Source organism: Ruditapes philippinarum, unplaced genomic scaffold, assembly GCF_026571515.1.
Source record: "Ruditapes philippinarum isolate M1 unplaced genomic scaffold, ASM2657151v2 ctg211_1_1_1_1, whole genome shotgun sequence".
Classification (NCBI taxonomy): domain Eukaryota; kingdom Metazoa; phylum Mollusca; class Bivalvia; order Venerida; family Veneridae; genus Ruditapes; species Ruditapes philippinarum.
This window is the reverse complement of record NW_026852000.1, coordinates 315,421-321,095: the sequence shown is the minus strand read 5'-3', so window position 1 is coordinate 321,095 and position 5,675 is coordinate 315,421. Positions and strand designations below refer to the sequence as shown.

General features: G+C 30.2%; 1 long non-coding RNA gene across 3 annotated transcripts; it reads right to left on the bottom strand.

The window, feature by feature from the left end:
- Window positions 1–451: 451 nt before the first annotated feature.
- LOC132745581 (uncharacterized) lies at window positions 452–3,846 on the bottom strand. Of its 3 annotated transcripts, none has more exons than XR_009627864.1 (4): window positions 3,766–3,846; window positions 3,389–3,507; window positions 2,677–2,789; window positions 452–625 (listed from the first exon to the last, which is right to left on the bottom strand). It is a non-coding gene; the product is annotated as an uncharacterized LOC132745581 (long non-coding RNA). The 3 variants fall into 3 exon arrangements; XR_009627863.1 differs by lacking the exon at window positions 2,677–2,789 and adding an exon at window positions 2,030–2,144; XR_009627865.1 differs by lacking the exon at window positions 2,677–2,789 and adding an exon at window positions 1,525–1,632.
- Window positions 3,847–5,675: the final 1,829 nt, after the last annotated feature.

Sequence of the window (5,675 nt, the reverse complement as noted above, 5' to 3'; positions counted from 1 at the left end):
TGTATATGTCGCGAAAATGATTTACATTTACAGAGTTATTCAACATTGAACTGTACAATACAGGAATACATTTGGATAAATACACAGAGATTTTATTTTGGTCAAGCTGTCAGGCGAGTGTAACATTATGATTTATCAAACTTTACGAGTTCAAGGATATCCCGTATTGTTTCGAACAATTTTGACTAACCTACTTGTGAAACATCAAAAATATATTTGGGAAAAACGCTTTCATTTTTGCAAGACGTTTAAATCTTTCAATGTTTTTTTTTCAAGATATTATTCCTGATCCTTGACGTGATATTGAAAAGGTCATACGCACTCATCTATCCAATATAGAAAGAAATTTTTGATTCTACAGTGCCAAATATAGGAAGTTTCTTGGACGATAAAAAGGTAAAATTTTAAAGCAGAGGTGGAATGAAAAGAAATATAAAAACAACACCAACAATATATTAAAAATACATCCTGCAATTTTATTGACGAAAAACGGAACCATGAACAAAAATGAACAATTAAAAAAAACATGAACAATTGCTGTGCAGTAAATAATCACGCCCACTCCATGTGTTTATTCTCTCCTTTGTAACATTAATAACAAAACAACGTCTCCCATCCAGTATTTCTGAAAAACGAAAATATTGTATCTTGTAAGGAATAATGAACTTTCATCGATGTTTTAAATGCAGCAAAATTCATTTATTAAATTTTTCATCAATTCTAATTTACTTTTTATTTACATCTACAAAAGTGTATATAAAGTACATACTTTTATGTCTAAAATCTTATATTTACAGCATATGAAAGAAAAATGAAGTATTTAAAATAACATTATAACAAATACGATTTAGTTTGGAATAAAAGCATTCATTATAAACAAAATTATAACTTGACAAAAAGTTTTTCGTTTATTAAAAAGACAAAATAAGAATAAGCCTTGACCGTTAACATAAGACGCAAACAAACTTCCAAGCGAATTTTTAAAAATAAAAAAAATCTTAATATGATGTAAAGAAGTAACCAATGGAAACAAACATGCCACATGAACGCTTATATGCAAAATCGAAGATAAATATTTGAGTTTTTCTTATATATCTATGTATAACAGATTTGGTTTGATAACGAGCTTTGGATAGTTTCTCAATTATTTTATTTTGCGTCAAATGCCGCTAGCCAAGGCTCTTGTAGTTACGGAATGGCGTCTTGTCAGAAATTTAATTCAGTGTAACAATAAATGAGGCTCAAATGACAATGGATCAAGCCTGTAAATAACCAGTTTTTTATTTCAATGATATACCGTGCCGATAAAGTAAAATTAAAAATCACAAATAAGTAATACGTGCAGATATTTTGTATTGCAAGATTTTTGGATTCCATATATGCATTGTTTTATTCAAACACGATTGCTTAAAGACTTAGTGATACCAAAATATACTGAAGATATTTTGCTATAAACTATAAAACACCAGTTGTTCCATATGTCTGACAAGACGCCATTGGTCAGTAGTGATAAACAAGTACTACCTTTTTCTCTCTAACTCGAGTCATTAAAGAATTGTATAGGACCCCCATTGTTGTTATTGAAACCGAATAAGAAGATGAGGATAAAGAACAGTCCGATCAAGGCCAAAACTACAAATAAAACAAAAGATAGCTGTCCATACATTGTTATTTTATTTTCATTTATTTATTTATTTATTTTTATAAATTCATTATCGTATATGAGCGTTATTAATTTAATTTAATCCCCGATGAAAAGAAATCAAGTTGTGTTACCAACTGATTAACTTGTATATCTCCGATTTTGCATATAGTTAGTTGTTTTAGTTCTTTCTTTTTGTTCTTCTTTTTAACGAAATTATACTATTGACGTTAGATTCAACAGCGTTCCAGGAAACATTTATGAGTTTGTTCCTAAGGAGAAAACAATTTGCAAAATCGAAGACAGAAATGCCGTGGATGGTCAAACGTTAACTGGTCAAGGCTTAACTCGTACCCTTCTTAAGTAAAAGTAGGGTGTAACTCGTACCATGCTTATGTCGCAGTGGGGAAAGTTGTAGCATTATAAACGGTTACGGAGCCGTTATCTGAATCGAAATTGAACAAAACAACAAGCAGGAAGAGGAGTCCAATAAGAGCCAATACTACAATAAAATATATTGAATTTCGTTTTAAAAATATCTAAATATTACGACAATTTGACATGTCTCTGAAATGAAAAAAAAAGTTGTCTGCTATATAACGGAAGAGTGCGTTTCCTGTAGAAGTCTTTTAAAAAATCAAACCTATCTCCGATTTTGCATATTGCTCTTCTTCAATACAAATTTCGGACGCCATGTATACACCTTTAATTCACTTTTTAAACTACTTTCTTTTGGCATTTTTTCTATTTATTTTTTTTTTTTTTTAGAAATGTTGCGATGGCGTAAATTTTTTTACTAATCAACTTAAATTACGAACGAGACATGCCAAATGCCAATGCAACTATATCAATACTGTGACATGGCGACTGATAATTTGTTTACAAAGCTGTCCCGGTGTACCCTTTTCCCCATTTCCCCCATCTAGTACAGTACAACGACCTCTTCAGTGTCTTAGAGTATTACCGAAAATTAGAAATCAAACACCGGAAGATATCTAAACGACTGCATGCATTTACGGTCAGTTTCAGAATACCTTTGACTTTATCTATCCATGTTTTGTGATATTCCTAACTACGACATTCTGACCACTGGTAAGAGCCGGGAAAATGGAGGCTAATATAACTAAGAGTCCTATAAGTGCGAGCACTAAAATACCAAAGTTAATATAATAAACTTTTACATGAACAGTTGACAGTTATTCTCATTATTCAACAGTTGTCAAACAAAAAGCAAATATTTTCCATACATATTATGAAATGAGTATGTACTGTACATTCGAATATTCAAAGCATCTAAACGAACTCCAATATCTAAACGAACTCAATTATTTAAACAAATTCAATTTGAAAAAAGAACTCAAAGATAAAATAACAAGAGCAAAGAAACAGATTACTATCTTGTTGTGAGATAAAAGTGAATATAAAATTCGTATTTTCTAAAGAATTACTTTCTAAGAATAAAATACAGGTGAAAATTAAGTTTGATAATGAAACTTGTCAACTCAAAAGTGGATTAAAACAAAGTGTTTAAGTATTCTATAAAAAAATATACTATAACATAGAATTATCTCAATCTGTGTCTGGTTATGATTCTAGTTCTTAGTTTTATAATGAAAAGTTTTTTGTAAATTGCTGAATAATCTGAAGGAATTCAATAGCAAATGCAAATCTAGGACACGCTAATGTTACTATATACAAAATGTATACACTGTTACTATTGTAAAATGTATGTAAAGTCACACTTACATCCCCCACCGCCAAAACCACCTCTACTGGTACCTCCATAACCTCCCCACTGTCCGAGTGCGAGCCCCAAAAGGCAGGCAAACATAAGAACGGTCACTACTGGAAGCTTCATTTTGTATCTTTAAGAAAAAGAGAGAAAATTGTTACTATTTTGAAACAAAAGAAATGTGGTTCTCACACATCTGTATCTTATCTTAACTTAATTAGCTCGTTTATAAATGTATGAGAGTATGTTTAAGTAACATATATAAATACGTAACATATATAGATATGTGTTTAAACACTTATTTTCACTATGAGTGAGAGAGGTAATGATACATTGTCATTTTTTACATTTTTCCCCAGTTATTTATGCATAAAAAAATAATAATATTTACCTTACCAGTAGGGCTACGGCACTGGTTCGTGATTCACTGAATGCGAATAGCGATCATTTAAGGTTTTAATTCAATATAAATAGCCCAATAAAGTGTGAAAATGGGAGGGCGCTGGGCGGGGATAAAAAATCAAGGCACGTGAAAATAACCGGAAGTCTACAATTAACAAATACAACTAAATTTATTAATTTGTAAAATTGACATTGAGGAGTGCAGAAAGTCATGAAAATGACCCTCTTAACTTTTATTGTTATTTCAATAATTTTATTATGAGGAAAATACATACAAATGGTTTGCCGTAAACATTTTATAAGTCAAGGTTTGCTAGCGGCTTGAAGGGAACTTTAAATGCATACGTCTACTAACCATGAAACTTGAGGAGTCATACGGCCCTCAGGTAAACTTAAATTTAATGATAAACGTATATGGTTGCAGACAAAATTTTGAAACAAATAAAATTTATCGCCTTCTTTCTCCATAAATGTATGTAACACAATAACACATAAAACAAGAAAAGAAGACATGTCAATTTTTGAGATTTTATTTTTGGGCATACTTTTTTGCTTCTCTGACAAAATTTTTAATGATATTTGACGTGAAAGTATCTGTTTCAGAAAAAATTAAAAAAAGTTAATAAATATTTTCAATTGATTGTATGTGAATAAGTCCATGCAATAGCTTTGCAGCTTTCCTTGCATGTAATGAAAGGCACATGGCACTAGCAGATGCTCACCTGGCATAAAGCGTGATAACCAATCTGACGAATTTGTCTGCAGGTGTTTAGACCTAAAGGTACATTAGGTAACCGGAATATACAAAATAAATTTGTTTCCATTACATGTTATTGTTATGAAATCTATTAATAGTAACAAATTGCGGTAATTTAAGAATGGTTGGTGGCTGATAAAATTCAAAATATAGTAATTTTATATCAATAATGACAAAGTTATTTTTCAAGAAACATTTTAATATTTTATATCATTAGAAAGGTCTGTAAACTCATATATTTATTATACAGCAAAAAATAAAATTTCAAAACTTTTTTCCTTTTTACTTGGTTAAACTCGGTGCTAAAAAACTATTGAAAATACGGTTGAAAAATACTATAGTAGCCGACTTTTCTTTTTTAAAAGTATAAAATGAAAAGCCGCTTATATTTCCAAAATATGAATTTTAATAACTTTCAAACAATATAAGGATCTAAAAAGTCAATCCACAAATAAAAAAGTTATAAGAAATTAAAGTTTTGCTGCTATATAATGTTATAAATATTGGCTCTTAATCTGCTAAGTTCTGGTAGCAGGTGCTTTGATGTCATCGTGTTATTCCCTATAAATAGGACACAAAAGCAAAAAGTAATATTCATCTTCAACATAACTACTACACAGTTTACGCATAAGATCACTATTACCGGTTTTATTCTATTTCTAAAATATGTGACGATAATCTTAATTGTCCTTTTTCTAATGGAGTTTTTTCCCCATTACAAATGAATACTAGTATTTTACAGAATTAAGTCTTAAATGTACTGTAATGTTTTTGTTTTGACTGTAAAAAAAAAGATTTCATTCGTTAAAAATGACGGCTACAAATATTAAATAAGAAAAGTATGTAGAAAGTTAAAATAAAATTATAAAACAAAAGTACAACAATCTTATTAAAGTTGTGATCCCTCAGGTTTGTTTTGTTGTTGTTTTTACAGGCTTCAAAAAAGAAGGGTGGCTCTTCCAAATGATAGCCCGCCTAAAACATGTCCTTACATGGGCGGTAATCAGTGCATCTAATTGTTGTTTCTGTATATAATTCTACGTTTTGTTTTGCAAAAACAGATAATTCTCTAGAGCCAACCATGACCTACCCATTTGTCCAACTTTGTTGTTAATTTGCCCATGCAATAGCTTTTGGCTACC